We start from the raw sequence: 25,855 nt of genomic DNA, 5'->3' as shown, positions 1-25,855 counted from the left end.
GTACATCCACTACATACTTTAAATTAAACAAAAAACAGGACAAAGTAGAAAGAAATGACTTTATTTTAGCTTGTACCTACCTCTAGGGATTTTAATATTAGGAAAATATATTCACACTGAGACATATTTTATCAACCGACACGAAAGTGAAAAGTGTGAAAAACTTTTGGCAACCGATCCATTTCCAATAATGTGTATTTGCGTGACTGAGGGAGAAATAAGGTCGCTGGAGACGTAAACACGTTACGATTCGTAAATCAAATGAAAATATAGAATGGGAAGGTACACAAAAGTCGAAAGAAAAAGTGACATTTTTTTGTATATACAATTGAAAAGAACAAGTGAATTTATGTAAACGAATGAGTATAGTAGTCATAAGATCCGATAAGGTCGACCTGCACCGAACTGTTTAATGGATAAAAATTTCCTTCTTCTTCTTCTTCTTCTTCTTTTTATATAGACATTACTCTATCTGTTTTTCAATGTGCCTCCAGTAAGTTTTCATTCCATCGTTTTCGTGGCCTTCCCACTGATCGTCTTCCTATTGGGGAACCGTCTCTCGCTGTCCTGACTACTCTATTTGTTGTCATTCGGCTTATGTGGTCGTTCCATTCTACTCTTCTGCTTTTCACCCAGTTACTAATGTTGTAATGTTGTCCACCTTGCATCTCCTTCGTATATCTGTACTTGTAGCTCTATCCCACAGCGTCTTACCATCGATTTTTCGCAATGTTTTCATCTCTGCTGTTTCTAGCATTCTTTTTGTCCTTTCTGTATCAGGTCGTGTTTCTGCCGCGTATGTCATTATTGGTCTGATGACTGTTTTATAAATTCTGCCTTTCACTTCTTAAAAAATTTTCACTTCCTTCATAAAAATTTTTGGATATGTAATTTAGTGTGTTTAAAAATGATTAAAAACAGGAGTGCCCGATGTAATTTTATAAATAATATATCTAAGTTTCGTATTTTGACATTTTCTTTTAGAAAATAAAGAAAGTTTTAATGACATTAAAAATTATGGTTCATTTTTCAAAACAAAATAAGTCTGCAAAATTAAAAACTTATATAAAAGAATTAAGTAACATCTTTTAGTTTTTTTTGTCTTTCAGAAACATGTATTTATAACCTATAATACTTATATATATAAAACGAAACGGATGCTAAGGGTTATCGAAATGAAAACCCTAAGAACAATAGTGGGGAAAACAAGAAGAGACAGGCTGAGAAATACAAACATTAGAGAGCAATGCAAAATTCAAGATATTGTAAGATGGGGAAGGAAGCGTAAGAGGATGTGGTACAGCGATGTAAGACGAATGAATGAGGATAAACTCCCAAAAATTGCCCTAGAAAACAACCTGCCCGTTTCAAGATCCCCCGGAAGACAACCTAAAAGGTAGAGGGATAGATCTACCTCCCAGGAAATTAACCATAGAGAATTAAACATATCGAAAAATCTCCAAGAAGTAAAGGAAGAAGATAATATTTATATAGAATATAGTATAACCTCAAAACACCCAACTATAATAGGAAAGATTTTTACGTTTCCTGAAAAATTTACATATTGCGATATGTATTGTTTTCGAAATGACCGATTCAATTAATTAATAATTTTTATTAATTAAAAAAAATCTGCCGGGGCAGATATTCTTTTAGATTTTTTGGATCATTCGAAACAGAAAAGGTTTTTGTAATTTTTCTCGTTAAGTTGATCGCTTTCGAGTTATAAACAATTTAAAAGTGAAATAAGAACTAAAGATGACGATTTTCAAGGCTCAAAAACATAGTAAAAATATATATTTTTTTTAATTGCGAAGTAGCTAAATTCAGGTTCAAACCTTATTCTATCAGTTTTTGATAAGTATAATGCCCGTCTTCACGTAAGGAACTTCAAGGAATAATTTTTCTTAATTAATTAAACAGGGAATAAATCCCTGTTTTCTACTATCATGCAATATGTGTGTCTTTTCCTCAGTATCGATGTGATTTATGGATTTTATACTCTCGTCCCACCAAATCCGTTGTATTCCAGCTTTAGCAAATATCCACGTTTTGTCTAAATAGACAAATAAAGCGTGTTCTTTTTTTTAGTCGAATTCGAAAAAAATAACAAATTTCTCTTAATGCAATAGTGAGAACGATGATACAAATGTATTTCTGCTTTACTTTGGTTTATGTATGCCAGTTGTGGAAACCCTGACTGGAGCTTTTAACTAATTACATATTCCCGCATTTATTCAAACGAAACTAGCCTGTTACACCATGAATGAAATCACATTGCACATTATCAGGTTTCTGCATTAGGTTAAAGTCTATAGCGATCGCTACATCACAACAAGCTCCAATAATGATCAAACAACGTAATAATGCACTGTATTCAGTATAGGCAAACCCTATTCACGTTTACTCTTCACACCACTAACTAATTAATTATGCTATTTTACTATAAATATACAGAGTATGGTGTATTTATTTTTAAGTAATTAGTGTTAGTAATGAAGTTACTTGGCTGTAAAAAAGACATATTAGCTGGTGAAATGGAATAAGTACATTTAAGGCATGCCGAGGAACGAGGAAGGAATACAGTGGTTTCTTAAAATCATTTGAAAGAAACTAAAAAAAAAACGATATTTCAATGCATATAATTGAAAAATATGTAGCTTTAAGTGGTAAATCTAATCCAGAAATATGAATCTAAATCATATACAGTACAAAAAATTCGGCTAGATTGACTTGAGCCAATTTCACTCTAAACATGCGCAAGATAAGTAGTTCAATCATAACGACTTGAATCAGGAAAAGCAATGTACCTATTGAACGTTTAAATGTGAATAGTATTACATATTAGCACGTTGAATACATTACATTCATTTTTGGTGTTCTAAAATGTTTATGTTACTGGCTTGCGTCAATTAGTTCTTCATTATCTTCCTCTCCCCTTCATTATTAAGTTCATCGATTTCTTCATGGTATGGCAAAGGTCCAATCTTTCTTCTTCTTCTTGTGCCACTCTCCTATCGGAGATTGGAAATCATCAAGGCTACTCTGACTTTGTTTATAGCTGACCTAAGTTCATTAGTGGTGCAGCCAAACCACTCTCTCAAATTCCGCATCCACGACATGCTTCTACGGCCTGGATTCCGTTTTCCTTGCATTATATTTTGAAGTAATACGTATTTATGACCTCATCACGTGACCCAAATACTCGAGTTTTCTTCGTTTTATCGTTAACAAAATTTCTGGGTCTCTTCCTATCCTTCGTATTACTTCAAGATTTGTGATTCTTTCAACCCAACTTATCTTCAGCATTCGACGGTCGAAACTTTCAATATTTATTTTTTATGTTGTTCTGTTGAGAGTCCAGGCCTCTACACCGTATAATAGCGTGTTAAATACGTAGCCTCTTAGCATTCTTAATCGTAGAGGTATGCTTATATCTCTGTTGCAGAAGAATTTTTCATCTTTTGTGAAGGTGGCCCTGGCAATTTCGATACGTCTTTTTATTTCATTGTTTTGGTCTCCAGTTTCGTTTATTAAAGTTCCCAAGTATTTATAACTTGATACTTTTTCAATTTGAATGCCGTTTATACTAATATGTGCTGGTTGTGTCATGATTTTACTGAAGACCATATACTTGGTTTTTTTGATATTAATGTTTATGCCATAATTGTTGCAAGCAATATTTATGTTTGTAAGTAATCGTTGTAATTCTTCTACTGTTCTTGCAACTAGTACAGTGTCGTCTGCGTATCGAATATTATTTACAACCTCTCCATTGATTACGATTCCTTCATTTGCTTGCAAAAGGGCTTCCTGACATATGCTTTCACTATATTAAATAGCAGTGGTGACAAAATGCATCCCTGTCTTACTCCTCTACGTATTTCTATTGCTTTTGATATTTCGTTTTCTATTTTGATGTTAGCTTTCTGATTCCAATATAAGTTGAGAATTATTCGCAGATCTTTATTATCTATGTCTTTTCTTTCAAGAATGTCTTAGCCTATCGTGGCGTACTCTGTCAAACGCTTTTTCAAAATCGATAAAACATGCATGTACTTCTTGATTAACGTCTAGGCATCTTTGTGTAAGAACATTCAAACCGAAGAGAGCTTCTCGAGTACCTAGTCCTTTTCTGAACCCCATCTGTGTATTACTAATATCTGACAACTTTTGATAAACTCGGTTGTGGATGATTTTTAGAAATATCTTTAGTAGATGGCTTATTAAAGATATTGTTCGATGTTCTGAACATTCTTTTGCATTGGATTTCTTTGGCAGTGTAATGAATGTAGACAGCAGCCACTTTTGAGGTATAATACCAGTATTGTATACTGTGTTAAATAAGTGCAATATTATACCTATTGATTCATCATTCAAGAGCTTTAGTAATTCAGTAGGAACCTCATCGGGTCCATTTGCCTTTCCACTTTTGGAATTTCTAAGTGTCATTTCTACTTCACATTTTAGGATTTCAGGTCCCGTTTCACCATTTACCTTGTCAATGTTATTTCTGTTGTCCTCAAACAATTCTCTTATGTATTCACTCCATCTATTAATTTTTTCTGTTAAGTCTATAATAATATTTCCGTCTTTGTCCTTAAGCAAACTTATTTGATGTCTTCTTTGGGTCCCTGTAAGTTCTTTTACTTTTTTATGTATATTGAATGTGTCATACTTTCTTTCATAGTCTTCCATTTCTACACATTGTTCTTTAATCCATGATTCTTTGGCCTTCTTTATTATTTGCTTTATGTTCTTATCAACCTCTCTGTATTTTTATGAATTATTCTTCAATTTGCGTCTTTCATCCATTAGTTCTAGTATGTCTGGTGTCATCCACACCTTATGTTTCTTTGGAGATTTGGTTAGGTGTTTCTTTCCCGTAGTTCTTATTATAGTGTTTATATACTTCAGTTTTTCATCTATGTTGTCTGTTCTGCGGATTTGGTTTTCTGCTACACTGAGGCCGGTGTTGATTTCTTCGCGCACTGTTTGTCGTCTGTGTTCACTTTTAAGCTGACTTAAGTCTAACGCCGGGATGATGGTTTTTCTCATTTTCTTTGGTCTAGCTTCTAACACAGATACTACTGGATTATGATCCGAACCGATATCAGTTCCAGGGTAAGTTTTAGTAGATTTCATGGCATTACGGTATCTTTTTGTCACCATTATGTAATCTATTTGATTTCTGATTACTTTTTCTTGTGTGTGTTGAGGTGACGTCCACGTATACAGTCTCCTTGGGGGTAATTTAAAGAATGTATTAGTTATTATTAAATCTTCGCTTTGACAAAACTGAACTAAACGATCACCCCTTTCATTTCTATTACCTAAGCCGTATTCACCGACATTTTCTCCAACTTTACCCTGACCTACCTTGGCGTTCAGATCGCCCATTACTATGCTAATGTGTTGTCTCTTTGTTGTTATCATCACCTCTTCTAACTTATTATAGAATTGTTCTATTTCCTCTTCGTCTTTGTCTGCTGTAGGAGCGTACACTTGTATAATGTTTATTATGTTCTTCTTATCTTTTAGTTGTATTAACATCACGCGCTCTGAGAATGGAGTAAAATTTGCTACAGCATCTTTCCATTTTCCATCCTCGTCCAATCTTTAACATCCTCTAAAAACTTTTGATGTATGACATCGATGTTAGACTTATCACTCTGAAACCTCATTAATATCAAACACATATTCATGTTGCGATTATGACCTCCACAGTTGTCACTGTAAATAAGTCCATGCCTTTTATTGTTTGCATTAAGTTTTAAGCCTTTTTTTATGATTTCAAGTTTATTGTTTTTTAAGTCCAGTCTATTTTAATTTTTTTTTAATAAAATTAAAATAGCGATGATGATTTCCAACCTCCGATAGGGGAAGGAACCTGAAGAAGAAGTCCAGTCTTTCTCAAAATCGTGTACTCCAAAATTGTAGCAGTAGAGGTTTTTAGTAGGTATGTGAAGAAACTACTAATACTGAGAAGAGTGAAGCTTTTTGCCAATTCATACTGCAAGCTTAACTTTCTTAATTGTTTTTGGGATTTTTTTCATAATCTTTCATGCAATCTCTAGCTAACTTAGACTTGCTTCGGTGAAGCTTATGATCCTTTTCAAGTATTAACTTCTCTTCCTGATCCAGTCCAAGTCAGGGATAGATATTTTAATTTTGTATTTAGCGCAGCATTTGCGTGTATATTTCTTAGAAATGTACAAGATGTTAGTTGAATTTGTTTTGAAGGAATATCTATATAAAAGTGTTCTTTAACAGGACGTGTCTTATCTTCAGAACATTTTTCACCATTTTTCGTCGGTTGAATGATTCGAATAGATATTTCTTGAGGGTTGTGTTTCCTTGTGTAATGGCTTTGGTATGGAGGGAATTACTGGATATATGCATAAACCTCCCAAGTAGCACCGAACGGGTTTATTAAGTCTTTTAAGGATGCTTTAAAACTGTAGAATAAAACTAAAATTAAAACCATTTGGTCATTAAGTAAACCTTAAGGTTGCAATAAAACCGCTTTATAAAAGGACCCACTCTGAAAGAGGTCAATAAAACCAAAAATAAAACCTTCTTAAAACTTTGTTTTCTTAAGCAATTGGTTTTAAAGCTGCTGTGAAGGTGCTTTTAAAACCATGTTAAAAGACACTTTAAGTGCAGGCAATTTTATAGCAAACTTAAAAAGGTTTCTTAAATGGAGACTTTTAAAGACAACTATTAAATGATTGTTTAAACCCATATACTCCATATAGACCAACAAATTTTTACATGTGTTATGATAGGTAGATACTAGATACGTATTTGTAACCATAAAATAATAAAAAGTACTTGGTTATTTCGGAGTGTCAAGGTAGAAAAACACTTGCGCACCCAACTTTATTGATAATGTTAACAAAAATAAGTCTAAATAACTCACGCACCCTAAAATTTATAACTTTTGGCTATTAAAAAATAAAAATAATAAAATTTAAATCCGAAAAATATTAATTAAAAAAAAATTTATCTACAATTTTAATGTTAAAATAAATCGAATTAAATGTCTTTAAGACGCTTATTTATAATTTTTATGTAAGCCTTATATTGTAATCTATCATCGCTTTCAGCATCTCCAGAAAGCAATATGGCCGAAATCCAAATAAATCTATATATTTGGTCTATCGACAGAGAATTGTTAAGATCAAATGGTTTTATTTTATATCTTTCCAAGAGCATATATCCTACATAAAAGCAAGGTTGTCTTGGAATTAAAACCGTTTAGTTTTAATGCTGCTGTCAATAATGCCGGTTTTAATGTGAATCTAAGGCAAGCCGCACACCAACGAAACATGAAACGTAAAACACGTTTCATGAAAATAAAATACGGCTAAACAAATCTTGAAGTCCGCCTACCAATGAAGCGAGTGTGATTCATGCTCATAAAACATTTTTATTTTCGGAGAGTTTCATAAATGGCCGGGCGTTTATTTATTTAGCTGTGTTTTATTTCCATGAAACGTGATTTACGTTTCATGTTTCTTTGATGTGCGGCCTGCCTAACCTAAAAGAAAAGGGGATGAGTTTAGTTTTATTGTTTCTAACAAGAAGCATAGTTTAGTCTTTACGATAACCAAATTGATTCAGTTAAGAGCGTTTGGTTTTAATATAGCCTACTAATTGCTTTTAAGAAAGCAACTTCAAAGAAAACTAAAAAAATAGTTTTAAGGCATATGTTTTACTGACTTACGGGCACCCAAAGTCCAAAAATTGAATTTTTTAAGTTTTTTGGGTTGTGATTGAAAATTATTCTCTGAAATCTTCTCTTTCCAACGGTATATAACACATTATAGTATAAAATTTCCATGGTTACAAAACTATTTGTTTTCTGAACGTCTGCACTCCACTTACCGTGTACCGGTAGCTTTATAGCCTATTAGAGTGTTTTACGTCTTTGCGATTTCCCGAATATTAGGTTTTTAACTTTTGATGTCAGATATCTCTGGTTCCTTAGATGCTCGAAGGTCCAAATTTTTACAGTAGTTGTAGCTAGATAATATCTAGTCCCGCGTAAAGTTTTATTGAAAAATGTAGAAAAACAAGTAAAATAAAAAATAAAATCTTAACTTTTTTGGGTTTTTTTGTAAGAGTATTTTAAAAAAATTTAAAGTAAATGTTTCTTTCACTGTAACTTTAAAAAAATCTACGCGGGACTAAACAATACATGTAGTTTCAAAATAAAACAAAAATTAGGTCACTAAGTGCTTTGGTTACAGAGCTATGTGACATAATGTTAACATTGTCGTTAAATGGGACTTTCGGTGCCCTTAATAGTCTTGAAATCAAGTAGTTTTAATAATAGGTTTTATTAGTCATATTAGGAGAATCTTTAAAACTGCAATAAAACTAAGAGACTACAAACTAGAATCTAATAAAACCAAACAGTCCGGAAGTTCTTCATAAAACTGGTTAGTTTTAAAGCGAACTGAGAATAAACCATTTTAAAACTACAATAAGACAAATTATCTATTAAGATTAATTAGTCTTATTTGATACTCTTATTAGATACTTTAAAACTAGTAACAAATGCTTAACACTTTTAAAGTTCTGGCAGTATATCTACAAGGTAATTTTAAAACCATTATGTTTTTATTGTGCTACTTGGGCTGTTTATTAAAAATGGTCTTTCGGTATTTTATGTGTAGGATAGGCCTAAGTCGTCTCCTGGAGACCTACTGTCTTCCTGTTTTTCTTAACCTTCGGAGTACGGAGATTATTTGACTTACTTAGATTACGATGATGGGTCAAGCGTGACCCATTCTCATTTTATTTATAAGGATGTTTTAAATAGTCAGTATTATTAAACAATATTTTTAATTCAACAAAACACAAACAAACATAACAATTATAATCCTAAATTATTGTATTTAAATTTTTTAAGATGGTTCCCCATGGGCATAGGTAAATTCGCTCCGGCCATATATTTGAATACGTATACCCGTAAACAGAGACGGCTGCGATTTACGTGTACCTACAAACATATTGAAAATATTCTGCGAAATCCGAAGACCGGGTCAGGACTGACCCGGCATCATAGATGTTACGTAGAGGAAAAACTGTAATTTGCATGTTCACGAATTATATACGAAAAAATAGATTGAAACAAATAAGGAGAACTTACGATCAATCGGATTTGTAAAAAAAATTATTTCATAAAATATTAAGAAATAAGTAAATTTCGTGTCACGATTGACCCAGTCTTCGTACTCCGAAGATTAAAGCGTGAGAGACTCTTCCCTGAGATATGGGGAGTTGTCCTGTCATTTCTTAGTCTTTTTTGATTTACTGCATTTTTATGTATCAACACATAAAAGTCTATTTTGTCTTTTGAATACTCCCATGTTACAAAACCATTTAACACTCTCTTTTCTTGTGATCTTTTAAATATATTTCATTTCAGAGGAACAAGGAGTATGTTGAAATGTTTTACTTTTGACAATTTTTGGAATATACGTACAACTACTCCAACTAGAATATACATATAATAAAACTGCAACATTATTCAATAAATATTTCAGATCAATATTTTCTTCTGTCCCGTTCAGAATTACGCAATATGTTTACATAATTTATATAAAATAGAGTAATACCCAATTAAAACATAATTTTCGTGATTGGGTTTAAAATTCATCAAACGTAGTTGTTAATTTCATTATATTATTTATCTCGTTTTAATTGCAAAAGTAATTTCAATATGGAACTTGATTTCGATAATAACATTCGAATTTTTATATGTAAATTCGGAAACTGATCAAATTTCTGTACTTTTGGGAAATAACGATTACAGCAACTCAATTGATAGTATATATGCATATTATTCGCAAATATATTGGCTAGTTTAGTGATTGTTTAACCTTCGTAAGCCGGTACGGAGTGCAGTTGCACACCAGATCTTTTTCGAGGCAAAAAATCCCGGACAAATAATCCCCACAAATTTTTTTGGACAAAATATCCCCACAAAAAATCCCGGTCATAATATTCCCAAGAAATATTTACTGCCGAATAGTTCTATAAAAACTTTCCCGTGAATGCAATCGACTCAGCCTCAGTGCCTGAAGCAATCGCCATGAAACCGCTTTTCGGCACTAAAATAATGATTAGCAATTAAGATTAAGCATTAATTGTAATTTCGATTACCAAATTTTGAATTCCAATTCCATGCCGAAAACTTCAGATTTTACATGACAAACAAGTGTGTTTGTTTTTAAAAAGATCGTGGAAGATATGAGGAATGATAAGGTGACCAACTGTACTCATTTACTGAGTTCTGTACTCTGAAAGTACTCATTTGTATAATTTTATACTCATTGTGAACGGATAGAATGGATAGTGAACTTTAGTGCATTAAATGGTTTCAAATGGACCCTTCTAAACAGTAAAATTGAATGGAAAGAATTTTCTTCAGCAGTCGAATTTGTAATGAAGGAAGTAAAAGATATTGTTATTAATGACCATTTTCTCTTTGAAGAAATTCGAAGAGTAAATTTATATTTAAATGAAGAAAAATTGAAGAAATGGAACAATGAGAAAATAGAACTTGAAAGAAGATGGTCAGAAATCTTTCGACATTTTAGAGTAGAACGTATCCCACATGAAAATTTAAAAGTTAATATAAATTTGCTTATGTTATCCAGACCCTAATTAATGCTGCTGTTGAAAGGGTATTTTCACTAATGATTATTGGAGCAGTGAGAAGTCGCAACTTTCTGTAAAAACATCTGCCGTCTTAACAGTCAAATTTAATATGCAAAATAAAAGTTGTTCGGATGTGGCTACATTATTATAGGAACATCCCCATTTAGCAAAAAGTGCACTCCAAAGAAAAATATGTTTTTAAAAGAAAATAAAGTTTTTATCCTTTTTTCTTCTTTTTTTTTATTTCGCCTATGAAATACAGTAGACTCCCTCTATAACGAGAAATGAAATGGCGGCCTAATTACCTCGTTAAAAGAGGATCTCGTTATACCAGACAACAGTAATATTGATATGTTTTGATATCTCTTATGTAATTTATTAGGAGTCGATTGTGAACAATGAGACCTCGCCATCGTAAATTGTAAATTTCCTACGATAATCAATATCGGTCGATACACAGGAAGAAGTTTATTGCAGGCGGCGAAGCATATTACAGCACTTGCCTCGATAATAACACAGATGTTAGGAATTTCTATATACAGCCATTTATTTATAGCCATTACTGCCCTAAAAACAGGTAAAAAACATATTCTTCGGTTTCATTTTTCCACGTTATAACCAAATATTCCTCGTTATAGAGGGTTATTATAGTTTAATAGGAATTTCATGGGACACCTAATGTACCTCGTTATAAGCGAAATCTCGTAATATCCGTGTTCGTTATAGAGAGAGTCCACTGTACTTGCAAAGTGTACTCTTTTTGAGCAAAAAAATAGTTGCTCACCTTAGGAATGAGCGAATGCTGTGGAAACCATGTTTAATTATTCGCTTAAATCTTTTACTCGCTCTGCTTTGAATAACTATGTTCAAAACATTGCCTATTCGTGACGGTGACTGCTGGTCCTGAAAACGATAATCTTGATTGTAATGCAAAAAACCTGTTCCTTTTGTAAATTTAACGTCAAAAAAAATTTAGTCATTATCATCATCAATGGCGTTATAACTCTTCGATTGTCTTTGCGAGTGGTTTACTATTGCCTTCCATTTTTGTCGGACTTTGTGTCAATATTTCCCATTGTCTCACTCCCATTTTCTCCAGATCGTGTCTGACTGCATCTTTCCACCTTTGTCTAGGAGTCTAGGTCGTCCTACAGACTTTCTCCCATCTGGCCTCTCCCCGAGCAGCTATGTCTGGTTTGATTTTTGGATAAATTTTTCTCGGCATATTCCAAGGCCAGGATAAACAACAATGGAGACAACGGATATCACTGTCTCATTCCAGAATTTACGCAGAAAGCATTTGATATTTTCCCCCTATTCTAACTTGTACAAAGAAGTTACTTAAACACATTTGCGTTACCGCAGTTAGTTTCTTGAGTACGCCCAGCTGCGAATTTACATAACCTATACCATTTCAGTCACGGCAGCGACTGAATTCGAGTAGGGTTTGTATGCAGAATATTAGTTACATATCCTATGCTATTTCGGTCCAGAAATTAACTGTATTGGTGTAGGTTTTGCAAACGAAATTTTTGGTTGTTATTATTGAGCAAATGTCTATACTGTTTCAGTCATGTAAGTAAAACTAATCAAATATTTACTAAGTGGATTTATTATTCTGTAGGTATATCATAAAATTTAGATGTTTTGAAAATTATAATGAATAATGCATATTTGGATAATATTAGGTTTGTTCTAGCATGAGTTTCAAACGGTTTGAAACCATCAGCGAATAGTGGACCAGCGCGAGTAGAGGGTGACTCTATTATGTTTTCTCACTGACCAACTGTTTGCTGACGGTTTTTGACTAGTTTGACTGTTTGCTAGAACAAACCTAATAAAAATTAAAAACAAATGAATAATTACTAATGTAAGAATATATACGGTATGTTCCTGTAAGTTGGAACCACATGGAAAAATTTTTTATTATTGATTTTACGCAAAAAAGATATTCTTCATAAAAAGTTCTGAATGGTCTAAAACCGAAGATGCAATCATCTGATATTAAGTTTTATTAATAGTATATGAGAGATGTCAAAAAATATGAATTTCTGTTGAGAGTAAAGTAGGTATCTTTACACAGAGAGGGGCTAAATTTAGGAATAAATTCATTTTCTCTAAAATGGACGATTTGGGAGAAAAAGCCCGAAATAAGTCGATTTTTATTTACAATTTTTTGGCATATATTTCGTACTAGTGACGTCATCCATCTAAGCGTGATGACGTAATCGATGATTTTGTTAAATGGGAATAGGGGTCATGTGGCACCTCATTTGAAAGGGTGTTCAATTCTATATTCAGTAATATAAACAATATCATTATTTACACAGGGTGACCAAAAAAATAATTTTTTAATTAAATTAATTGACGCAAAAAGAAGAATGTATGTAATTTATTTAACTCAAAATGCATTTTATTGCTATCAATAAATATAAAAAATGTTTATTTTTTCACAAATAAACATTTTGTCTTGCTTAAATTAAATCACAAACAGCCTCCCACGTACATACCTCTTGGCAGTTTGAACATTTAATTTAAGCCAAAAACCAATGTTTATTTACCAAATAAACAGTTTTTTCTATTTTCTGACAGCGACAGAAAGTATTTTGATTTAAATAAATTGCATGCATTCTTTTTTCATCAATTAATATAATTCAAAATTTTTTTTTGGGCACCCTGTATAAATAATGATATTTGTGTTTATATTACTGAATAGAGAATTGAACACCCTTTCAAATGAGGTGAGACACGACCCATATTCCCATTTAAAAAAATCATCGATTACGTCATCACGCTCAGATGGACGACGTCACTATTATGAAGTATATGCCAAAAAATTATAATTTAAAAATAAAAATCGACCTGTTTCGGTATTTTTCTCCCAAGACGTCCATTTTAGAGAAAATGAATTTATTCCATAATTTAGCCCCTCTCTGTATAAAGATACGTTACTCTTGAAAGAAATTAATATTTTTTGACATCTCTCATATACTATCAATAAAACTTAATTTCAGATGATTGCATCTTCGCTTTTAGACCATTCAGAACTTTTTATGAAGAATATCTTTTTTTCGTAAAATCAATAATAAAAAAGTTTTCTATATGGTTCCAACTTACAGGGACATACTGTATATATTCGTACATTAGTAATTATTATTCATTTGTTTTTAATTTTTAATATTATCCAAATATGTATTATTCATTTTAATTTTCAAAACATATGTAAATTTTGTGATATAATAATAAATCCACTTAGTAAATATTTGATTAGTTTTACTTACATGACTGAAACAGTATAGACATTTGCTAAATAATAAGCAAAAATTTCGTTTGCCAATCCTACACCAATACAGTTAATTTCTGGACCGAAATAGCATAGGATATGTAACTAATATTCTGCATACAAACCCTACTCGACTTCAGTCGCTGCCGTGACTGAAATGGTATAGGTTTTGTAAATTCGCCGCCCAGCTCGACCATTGTATTCCATAGTGTAGGATGATTAATTGAATCATAAGCGTGTTTGAAATATATAATGCCGCATTTATACTCAGCTATTGCTACTGCCGCTGCCGTTGACGGAAATATTGCCCGAAATACGATATCAACGCGATTGAGGTGTTTACATCAGTTCCTCGCCAATGTCCCCACAACTCATTACCGAACGACTCACAAGAAAGGAATGTGACAACAACATCGTCTTGCTCCCTTACTCACTTGCCGCTTTGCCGGCGGCAAACCCGCCTTTGACTTCTCTCCTTTGACTTCCGTCACTAGAACCGACTTTTTGGGTATGTAGGTGCAATGGCAGTAGCATGACGAGGAGCAGCGCGAGTGAGCTATTTACACATTCACGCTGCCCACTTCCCTGTCCAATTCCCTGTCGAACAGGGCTGAGTATAAATCCGGTATAAAGATTTGATGGACGTCTTGATTATACTCCCAATCCTTTCAAGCATTTGTCTAATGATCATTTTGTCTATTTGATCAACAATCGATCTTCCGGGCCTGAAATCACACAGGTAGTCACCAACTATTTCTAGTATGGTAGTAATTCTTTTTAGTAATACATAACGAACAATATTTATAAATAGAAAATATACGATTTCGTTTTAATTTAAATCTGTCTCCTGCCATCCCCCGATAGCGCTATTTCTAGGTCTACCTGTTGTCAAGGAGGATATGCAAGAAGACAAATTTACACCGAAACGTCCGTAGTTCTCGGTACAAAATAAAACTATAGCCTTGTATGGTTAGAACGCCCTCTAACGGGGAATAAGTGAAATGAATGTCGACTCGATTTAATAGGAATATTTTCCTAGCGGTGCCTTTTAATGTCATATCTGGGTTAACAGAGAACTTGAATCGAGTCGACATTCATTTCGAACAATATTTAGTTATCAGTTTCAATTGACTGCAAGCAACATTTCAGAAGCCTGCTTCAAAAGCTATGTCAAAAACCTGTGTTCTGCGTTTTCATAAGAAAGCTTCATAAACATAGCGCAAAAATTTTTCATGGGTGAACACAGATAATCGGCAATGTTTTGAACATAGTTATTCAAGGCAGAGTGAGCAAAAGATTTAAACGAATAATTACAACATGTTTCCCACAGCCTTAGCTCATTCCCCATATCTTCTAAAATTTGAAGTTTTCGGTATATAATTGGAATTCGAAATTTGGTAATCGAAATTACAATTCATGCTTAATCTTAATTGCTAATAGTCCATGTGGTGAGACCGCTCCCGTCTGGAAAAATTTCTGATTCGGTTTCTTTGTGGATTCCTATTCAAAAATGTCCCCTTTAAACAAATCTGAAGGGTGCCGGGCGGAATTTTTGGGCAGAAATTGTTCAAACAATTTTTTTAAACAAATACAAAAGATCACCTTTTTTTGCTCCGGTACATATATTTTTAAATTTTGTCGGTCATTCTGAACAAGAAAGGTATCTTGTAAATTTTCTCAAAAATTGATAGTTTTCGAGTTATAGGCGATTTAAAATCTGAAAAATGCGAAAATACGCATTTTCGAGGCTTAAAAACTCATATTCAAATTAGTATTTTTGAGGTTGCCAGATACTTAAATTGAAGACTGAATATTCAGCTTCCAGATTCTGAAGAGTGATCGCGTCTAACTTTAATTTATACCGTTGTTTTTTAATTGTTAAATTTGCGTGTTTATCCGATTTTTTTGCCGGTGCGGCGCGCTCCGTTTCAAAAATCTCCTATTTTCCTCCGAAATATATTTTTTCTAGATTCTTTGGGACATTCTAAATAAAATAAGTTTCTTGAAATTTTTCTCAAAAGTTAATAGTTTTAAAGTTATAAGCGATTTAAAATCCGAAAATGCGTTTTTTTGTCATTTTTCGGATTTTAAATCGCTTATAACTTAAAAACTGTTCACTTTTGAGAAAAATGTCAAGAAACTTACTTTATGTAGAATGTCCCAAAGAATCTAGAAAATAATTTTTCGGTGGAAAATAGGAGATTTTTGAAAAGGAGCGCGCCGCACCGGCAAAAAAATCGGATAAACACGCATATTTAACAATTAAAAAACAACGGTACAAATTAAAGTTAGACGCGATCACTCTTCAGAATCTTGAAGTTGAAAGTTCAGTCTTAAATCTAAGTATCTGGTAACCTCAAAAATACTAATATAAATATGAGTTTTTAAGCCCCGAAGCTGCGTATTTTCGCATTTTTCAGATTTTAAATCGCCTATAACTCCAAAACTATCAATTTCTGAGAAAAATTGCAAGATACCTTTCTTGTTTAGATTGACCCTAAAAATATATGTTCCAGAGCAAAAAAACATGATCTTTTGTATTTGTTTAAAAAAATTGTTTAAACATCTGCCCAAAAATTCCGCCCGGCACCCTTCAGATTTGTTTAAAGGGGACATTTTTGAATAGGAATCCACAAAGAAACCGAATCAGAAATTTTTTTCAGACGGGAGCGGTCTCACCACTGGGACTATAATCATTATTGTCGTGCCGAAAAGCGGTTTCATGACCATTGCTATAACTGTCATGCACTGAGGCTGAAAAACATTTGACTCGATTGCGTTCACGGGAAAACTTTTGAGAACTATTCGGTAGCAAATATTTCATGGGGATTTTTGTCCGGGATTTTTTGTGGGGATATTTTGTCCAAAAAAAATTGTGGGGATTATTTGTCCGGTTTTTTTGTCCAGGGATAATTTGTGGGATTTTTTGTCTGAAAATCTATGAAAAAATTTGGAGCATGTGTCTCTTTCGTCGCGCATAATAAATTAACACTGTTGCTTTAGTGGATACATGATGATGCATCTAGCCGCAAATACGTTCATTGCAATAAACTCCAACATTGCATTGGTATGTACAACAAAGTTGCTTGGGTGAAGACATTGTTACAAAATTGTGAAACTTAATTCAATCTACTTTAGCATTGTAAAACATAAAAGTTGAAGTATGTTGCTTTGATGGAGACACATCTTAATATATTTTTATGTTTCAACAATATCTTTCTTTAATTTTGTACCTTCTTAGAGGGGGGGGGGGGGGGAATTTCCCTTGGGGGAACAGGAAAATGAGTTGCATTGACAATGAAACTTGTAAAACGTAATGGTTCAAATGGTTTCTAGTTATACTCAAAAAACCAAGCTATTCCGCTTAAGTATCGTCATTCGTAATTATTTTGACAGTTTTTGTTACCCAAAATTTAAGTATGAGCCGCCCCTGGCAGTCAGTACATTAGTATTTGAGAAGTTCCCTTATCCTCTATCAATTTAAACACACGTTGTCATTGTAGCAAAATTTTAAGTTGACTTAACGACTTAACAATTTTGTTATCAAAAATCATTGTCAACATTTTAAATACTCATACCGTTTCATTCCATGAATTTCGTAATGATAGTCTATTCAAAGAAACGATTTAAATCAAAAACAAAACTCAAAAGTTGTAATTATCCTCTTACTGGATTGGTCAAAATCTGACTCATTAAGTCTTACCTGTGTAATCACCACAACCTTGTTTATCATTGAAAAACCGGAAACGGGCCGTGGCCATTATCGTAAGTTGGCAACGCCGCGATATTAAGATTCAATGTGAATGACTGATGTTAACCTCAAACTAGTAGCGTGCTGCAACGTGTGTTGGATCATTGGCAGAGTGTAGAAGTGTGCTAATTTTTCAAACAAATAGTTTACTTTACTTAGAAGATCGCTGGCTTAATTTAAAAAGGGTTTTTAGTGAAGTTTTAGTAAAGGTGTTGCCCATTATTGGTCAATATTTCAGTTCCTTTCTCAACAAGATAGTATTCTGATAATTGTAAGTATTGTGTTCTTTACATTTATTGTAATCTTAGTTATAATAGTAGGTTAAAGTTTAATATGGATTTGGTCTGTCCAACCAAGTAAAATACTACCGTGCGTTGTTTTGTTTCATGTTTTATGTTATCTAAAGACGGTAAAAATTCTCTTTAAACTTTAATCGGCATTGTTGACTTACCTGTGTGTTCATTTACAACAAAGGGAAGCAATGTTTAAATTGAATATTTACTACATATTTTGTAGTCAGTAGAATACGGTGATGACCGCGCTAATAACCGGCAAAATAACGCATAAGATGGAAAACAATAGTACATTGTGAAAAAAAGATGAAACTAGTAGAGTTGGAAATTATTGATATAAACGTATATATGTATTAACATTACATTACATAGTTTTCCACCTTTAGACGTCTGTGACAAAATTATATAAAATACTTCTGTCACAGTGACAGTTGTCATACTCCTACGATAAGTCTAAAGGTGGGAAACTATGTAATGTATTGTTAATCGTTTATATCGATAATTTCCACCTCTAGTAGTTTCATTTCTTTTTAGGTCACAATTTATTATGTTTTCCATCTTTTGCGTTATTTTGCCGGTTATTATCGCGCTCATCACTGTATACTTCAATATAATATAATACTGTTATCACATTTATTTTAAAATCAGATTCTAAATTGTAATATAAAAGTGATGTGAGGTAACTTATTTAAAAAACCGCCAAAGGACATCGCACACATCTTATGGAAAATATAATGTCACTCAAATTCAATGAAATTTATACGAATAGATTCGTTTTAAATTAACGGTCAAATCTTATCATTGCGCCAACTCCATATTTTCAATAATAAGAGCAGAAATTGATATAAATAAATCTGAAATCAAATGGATACGTACATAAGTTAGAGAGAGAAAAAATATTTTATAATACCCAAATTGTCGTTACTCCATAAATCAGCGGATTAGTTTCACTAATCCGCTTAGGCCCAGCGGGGTTTAAGCTCTTTTGAATAGCACCCAGAGCAATAGTGATTGTAACTGACAGTTTTACTGACTTCAAAAATGTGATTTCGATAAACTTTAATTGTAATTTGCGCCGTAATTAATCATAATTAAGAGTTGGCGCAATGATAAGATTTGACCGTTAATTTAAAACGAATCTACTCGTATAAATTTTATTGAATTTGAGTGACATTATATTTTCCATAAGATGTGTGCGATGAGTTAAATTTTATTGTCATTTCTACCGGTCTGGTACAGCTTGTGCATGAGTTCATCCGACAGTTCTTGTTCAACTTTTATTCTTGCCACTTGATGCCAGTATTGATTTGTAATTACATATTCGTAAATCTTTATGGTCCAATCCAGCTGTTTTCAATATTTATAGCATTTTGTTATGTTGGACCTTGTCAAAAGCCTTTTCAATGTCGATTGCACGTTGCAATGTCCATGTATACGTTTTGATTTATATCTGCATCTCTGTATTAGTACTTGGATACTGAACAAGGCTTCTCTTGTACCCAAGCCAATCCTAAATCCTTCTACCGGTCTGTCACAGCTTCTACTTTGCATGAGGAGTAGGTACACTTTATTCTGGTATCCAAGTGTATCTATATAAGTAATGTTTTTTATTCCATCCCTTGTACTTTTTACCTTGTAGTTTTGAGTGGGGCGTTGTCTTTTTGCTGTCTGCTCTTTGCTGATATCCTTTTGTGGTTTCCTTGTATATCCTTGTATGTAATTATATAGTGGTTATCAAAAGGGCTATGACTCATACACGCACGAGTACCTACATACAAATTTACGCTTCGACTGTACAAATTTTAATAATTCTAGAGGGGCCAGCATGCAGATACTTTCAAGGTCATAGCTCTTTAGAAAATTTATTACCACTACTGCCATTGAAAAAAATGGTTTTTTTTTCAAAATAACTTAAAAATTACGGTATGCGGCAAAATAAACAGTACTGAAATTCCCATACCTCAAATTTGTATGTGTCGGGCACCGAAACGTACTGAGTTTTTTCCGAATGTCGTTAACGTTTGTGAATGTCGTGATAATGTCAGGTGCTTCAGAATGGTTCTCAGTTTTGCAGAAAAGATTTTTATGGTGGAGTACTATTTTCGGTAATACGGAAGAGGTCACGAAAACGGTCCAAACTTAAAATCAACAATGGTTTCACTGCGCTATCATTTTGGGAGTTGACACTCACCAGAACTAACGCCACCAGATGCGTACATAATATGGGGAATGCTGAAGGAGTCAGACAGATCCATTGTCCGCCATTTCGGAATTCCGGAGTAGAATTAACGATTTTTTCGTGGCGGATCTAGAAATTTGCCTTGGGAGGGGAAATTTGTCTTAGGGGGGAACTTTCAATAAAAAACCAACCAAAAGACATAAAAAAGAAACTCAAGATTACATAAAAGACATAAATAATAACTTTTAAGTTCCCTTAATTTTTAACATCTGTTTTATCGGGAATGTGCGTCGTCGTGAATAATGTTTCTATGGCTATATCATGTATACTAAATATATAATCATAAACATACGGTTCATTTTGCCCCATACTGTATTAGAGATAACAAACGTCTCAAACGGTAAAATAAGTCGACTTTGCTTTTCTGTATATTTTTTATTTTTTTGTTTTTCTGTAAGACAAGAATTAGTTAATATTTGGTGTTTCCTAAATTTGCAAACACACGTGATTAGTGACTCGTTCAAGCCCTGACAACTACAGCCCTTTCAAAAATAAGGACTTTGAACCAATGAAACTTACAGATCATATAAACAATAAGTACACGAGTAAAACATGTGAAGTGGTAACGATTAAGTTCATTTGAAATGAAAATTAGGGGGTGATAAACACTTTAAAAAAGTTGTTTCCCCCAAAAAATGCTTCATTTTTTGGTTATTTCACGTTAAGTATTCGATATGGAATTTGACGAATATGAACCTATTTTTCATTAGCTATAACTCTGCTTCTGCTAAGTCTAGAGACCTAATATAGACCATTTTTTCACTATTTTACAGGCTTTATTTTTGCAAAGAATATTTTGCAAGAACGATTATTAACAGGTCTGTATAATCGTACTTAACCATATACAAAGATGTGGTAGATTCGACGTATTATATTCAAAATATCTCGATAAACACTAGCTTATCAAAAAAGTACTAAGAGACAAAAAAAGTTTTAAAAATATTGTTTTTAACTAATGGTAATCCAATATTAATTTAATTCGAACGTACACAAAAGTTTGGGCGGGTTTAAGGGAACAAAACCCCCATAAAATTTTTATGGGGTGCACAAATTTCACTTTAATTTTTTTTTAAATGTTGCTGCCATAAGAATGCTACATGTCCATTTTCAATTAAAAATCTTTAAGATTTTTCGATATATTAAAAAAAATCAATTTTCATTTTGTAACTTCAAAGGGCTGTAACTTTTTTGTGTGCACTATTGTATATAGGTAAGTGAGGTTCAATCAACATATTTTTGACCCCAGAATCTGTGGTATAATTTATGACCAATCTTTTCGGGACACCCTGTATAATAGACAATTTCAACTACCCATTCCCAATCATCCTTCCTTTATTTTTGTTTGGGTCAGATTGTTCTTTGATCTGGCTATCTAATACAGCGTTTCTAAACAATAGTGAACATAAATATAAAAAAAAATGCTTGGTCGTCACCAAAGAAAATGTTCATGGAGTTTGTTAAATTGTTAGTATAAAATCGATTAAAAACTACACAATATTAAGCTTTGTCTGCAAACCTACGCTTCAAGTTATATTTAGCTTGGGAGCTAAATTGTTTTGTTAAGTGGAGTTGGCAGTAAACTCAAAAATTGATCGGAATCTTCGTCTAATACAAAATAAATGGAAAGTGTTTCTAAATAACATTGAATATAAATAATGTAAAGAATCCCCAGAGCTTGGTATTTTGCAAGTCATGTCACGAAGTGGATTCCGTGACGTAATAATGTGAAAATAAGCGAAGGCAAATCCCCGCTCTTAGGATATTTAGAGGGACCTAAAGTGAATGATAAATAGAGAGCGGAATATATGCAAAGTGCATATAGATGCATATATTGCATATTTTCAGACAACAAACACAACATTGCGTATTTAAGCTAAACACGAATTATTTTGCATATTTTAAAAATAAATTATATAAAAGTTTAAAATTTTCCTCTCTTAGTTGGAATTTTGTAACTTCGATATGAACGAGCTCGTTATTTATCTATCTATCGCTCATCTGGACTTTACTATTACTACCTGAATTTAACAATTATGGGTGTTCCCAGAAAAATATTATTTTATTAGCGTAGCAAGTCGTAAGTACCTACCTGCTTTTAAGGGTCTAATAATTATTTTGTCAGTTTCCGGCCAACATTTGTTTAAAGTAAACGTTGTATCGTATTTAGTGTTTTTGAAGTGATTGGTATATATTAAATTTAAATATGTCTACCATTCAAAAAAGTGCTTGGATAAAGTGTTTTCCCGAGTTAAAGCTAAGTGGAGACAAAGTATTTTGCAAGGCATGTTCCAAAATCGTGAGTTACATTCATTTTCACATTTCATTTTTTAAATGAGGAACTGACAAACAAAAGCATCATGTCCCACAAAAGAAATTTTTCTGGAAAGAGTGTTTTTATTCGACAAATTCGCTTTTACTTCTATAAAGACGGACATGGAGAGAAGCATCAAAATACAAAAATCCATCAAATTGTAGACAATTCCGCTTTTGTTCTTCAGCTTAAGTAACGTACTTTGTTCTTTAAGTAACGTACAAATTGCTAAAGAACTTATGTTCATAAAAGTTAATTTTAGTTTTTTACCAGATCTAATAAAGTCATTAGAACAAAGGAATTTACAATTAAGTGATTCGGTTAATCTTGTTAACACTTTCTCTGCTCATTGTCAAAAAATTCCCAGAAATACAGGGATTACAATTAGAAATAAATTAAAAAATGTTTTAGAAAAAAATGAGGGCTTCGATTGTTTGAGGAAAGTTGTACGTATTTTTGAAGGCCACTTTTCTGAAGATCTTACGACTTAATATATTGTTTTATTTTTGAGTATTTTTAATATGCATTTGCATATTTAGACAAATTTAGAAAAAATACCTGCATATTTGTAGTAAAAGTAATGCATATATATGCGCATATTTTGGTAATGTTGTGTTGCATATATTCCTCTCTCTAATGATAAATGATAACTTTGTTTGATCTAAAAATACACATAGTTTCAAAAGTTATGCATCACCCCTCGTATTCATGATGTTTACGCTTTTATAAAACCGTATCTTTATCACATATTTAATGGGCCTTTTTTTATAAAAAATTACCTTTTTTGGTTTTTATTTTATTTGGATACCCATTTAAATGACCTGGTTTTGCCAAGGTGTAAACATTTGAAAAATTTATTCTGGTGATATTTTTGAAAACGTGATTAAAAATGAACCGTACTTTAAATTCTGAGTTGGACCATATAAGAATTATCGATTTAGTTGAAGAAGGCCATTCACAGCGGTTCGGGGAGGAAAGAGTGGGTGTTTCTCAGAGTGATGTCTCACGGATATGGAATAGCTTCCTGGAGACAAACTCGATACGGAATAGAGCTCGGTCTGGTAGACCCCGAGTTACCAATGATCGACAGAATAGATTTATCAGAATTCCCATCCGTAGAAATTCTTCTATGTCTGTACCAGCCCTCCAAAGAGAATTCAGGCATGCTACAGGAGTCAGAGTATTATTAGAAATATTAGATAATAAAAGGTACAAATAATACTAAACAAACTATTTATTTTATAACCGAACCGTATTATAATAATATACAAACAAAGAAATTAAGATGTGTCTTCTACAACGTATACTTCGAGACTACTGTAAAAATATCAAAAACAAAACTACTAAAATCGCTTTCACATCCATATGTCTTGTAACACGATACTTTCATGTAATCAATCCTATGTAAGAGTTTTCGACCTAAAAGGTTCGGGGAATTAGCCCGCCCACTTTGACTGCTATGTCCATTTTAACACTAATAAGAATACCATAATTTATAGTTGAATATATTCTAACATCCCCTCGCAACTAAAATTATTTTTGAATTAGTCACAGACCTTCTTTACTACTTAAGTACTGTTCTTACGATGTCAGTTGGACCAGAAGCATTTTTGGGGTCCGGTCAATAATTCTACGAAGAGCATAGAAATAAAGATAAACCATATAAACATTTGCTTGCTTCAAAATTGATCACTCCTTGTATTAGTCCACATGGACGCGGGTGTGGCTTACTACTTTCTAACGTATCTTATTGGGCAATACTGAAGAGTAATTGGTCAAATTGTTCGGAAGTGCTTAGGATTAAATCATATCGTTATCTGGTCAAAATACCTTCTCATGTTTCAAAGGCGGCAAGCAATATAAACACTAAATAAACAGTGTCGTCGTCATAACTTACAATTATTTTATTTTTATAATACATTTTTTGTCTCATTTCTTTAGTACTTAAAAAATGAATAAGCACATTAAATTGCATTTGTAAGTATTATATACTTTTAATGATCAATTTTAAATTTTATTGTATTGTATTATACTGAAACTGTATTGTTTATACAGGATGTCCCATATATTATGCGAGATTTAATCAATTTGCTCAGTCCGCTGATTGGATAATGTAATTAATGGAATTTTTCATGTTTCATATTTTTATTTTTTCCATATTTTCCTTTGTATGTGTCCATGTCTAAGAGCCATATATGAGGAGAGGGAGTGTACATTGATTGAAGACTCTTGATTTTAGGTATTGGGGGTATTTTTTTTTCTTTAGAATAAAAGACAGTTTTCCGAGTGATGCCCAGGCCAATCTTATTATTTTTTTTTATTTCTTCGGTCTGATTTTTTTTTATTTAATTTAGTGATTTGTCCTAGAATATCTCTTTTACTTGCTTTATTCTTGTTTGTGCCACTGTAATTATTGGTTCTCCTTGTTGATTGGTCATGGCTTTTGTTTTACTGTAAGCGATGTTCAGTCCCATCTTTGTCGATTCACTATCTAGTGCTTCCATCATTCTTGGTAATTCTTCACTATTTTCTGTTTTAATACAATATATATACTTACAAGTCAAAAGTGACATTTGGAAAAATTGTGTAGCTCAAGTTCAAGTAAAATAAAAATATTATCTTGCTTTGTCACCAATATTAATGTCTTCTTCTTCTTTTCCTTCTTCTTCTTCTTGTGTAGACATGACTGTCTGTTTTTCAATGTGGCTCCAGTAAGTTGTCATTCCATCGTTTTCGTGGTCTTCCCACTTAGTTTTGGATCCCGCGTATGAAAAAAAAGTTGATTAATAGCAAGCTGAAAATTTTTTAATAGCTTAAGGGTGTGTAGTTGGAGAAACTTTGATATATGGGAACACTGGAATAGGGGAAGTTTTAATTGTGGAACAGGTTAAAAATTTGGAACGGCCAGACCACGAAAACGGCACATGTATTTTGTCCGACAGAACAGACTTAAACTCTCCGAACAGAGATTAAACTCTCATGCAAAAATCAGCCTACTATTTATCACCAAATGGGCGTTTTAATGAGTGGAACATGTAGAATATGTCAAATGACAGGAATTATGACAGCTGATAAATAGCAGTCTGATTTTTGCATGAGAGTTTAATCTCTGTTCGGAGAGTTTAAGTCTGACCGTTCCAAATTTTTAACCACAATTAAAACTGCCCCTGTTACAGTGTTCTCATATATCACAGTTTATCCGACTAGACACCGTTTAAGCTATTAACAAATTTTCAGCTTACTATTAATCAACTTTTTTTTTCATACGCGGAATACAGACCTAACTGATCGTCTTCCTATTGGG

The 25,855-nt window shown here is 32.8% G+C and overlaps 1 protein-coding gene across 3 annotated transcripts in view; it reads left to right on the top strand.

Annotated features, from left to right (window-relative positions):
• The window catches only part of LOC114334753 (ubiquilin-1-like), a 259,274-nt gene that overhangs the window by 68,109 nt on the left and 165,310 nt on the right, over positions 1–25,855 (top strand). Inside the window, exon 1 of one of the 3 annotated variants that reach the window (XM_050658829.1) lies at positions 17,716–17,979. The exons of the other annotated variants lie outside the window; for them this stretch is intronic. The gene's annotated coding sequence lies outside the window, so the exon portion shown is untranslated. Of the gene's footprint in view, positions 1–17,715; positions 17,980–25,855 lie in introns of those variants that run through there. 3 annotated transcript variants of the gene reach the window in all.

Source organism: Diabrotica virgifera, chromosome 8 (genome assembly GCF_917563875.1).
Source record: "Diabrotica virgifera virgifera chromosome 8, PGI_DIABVI_V3a".
NCBI lineage: Eukaryota > Metazoa > Arthropoda > Insecta > Coleoptera > Chrysomelidae > Diabrotica > Diabrotica virgifera.
The sequence above is the reverse complement of the archived record's forward strand: the minus strand, read 5'-3'. Positions and strand labels throughout refer to the sequence as shown.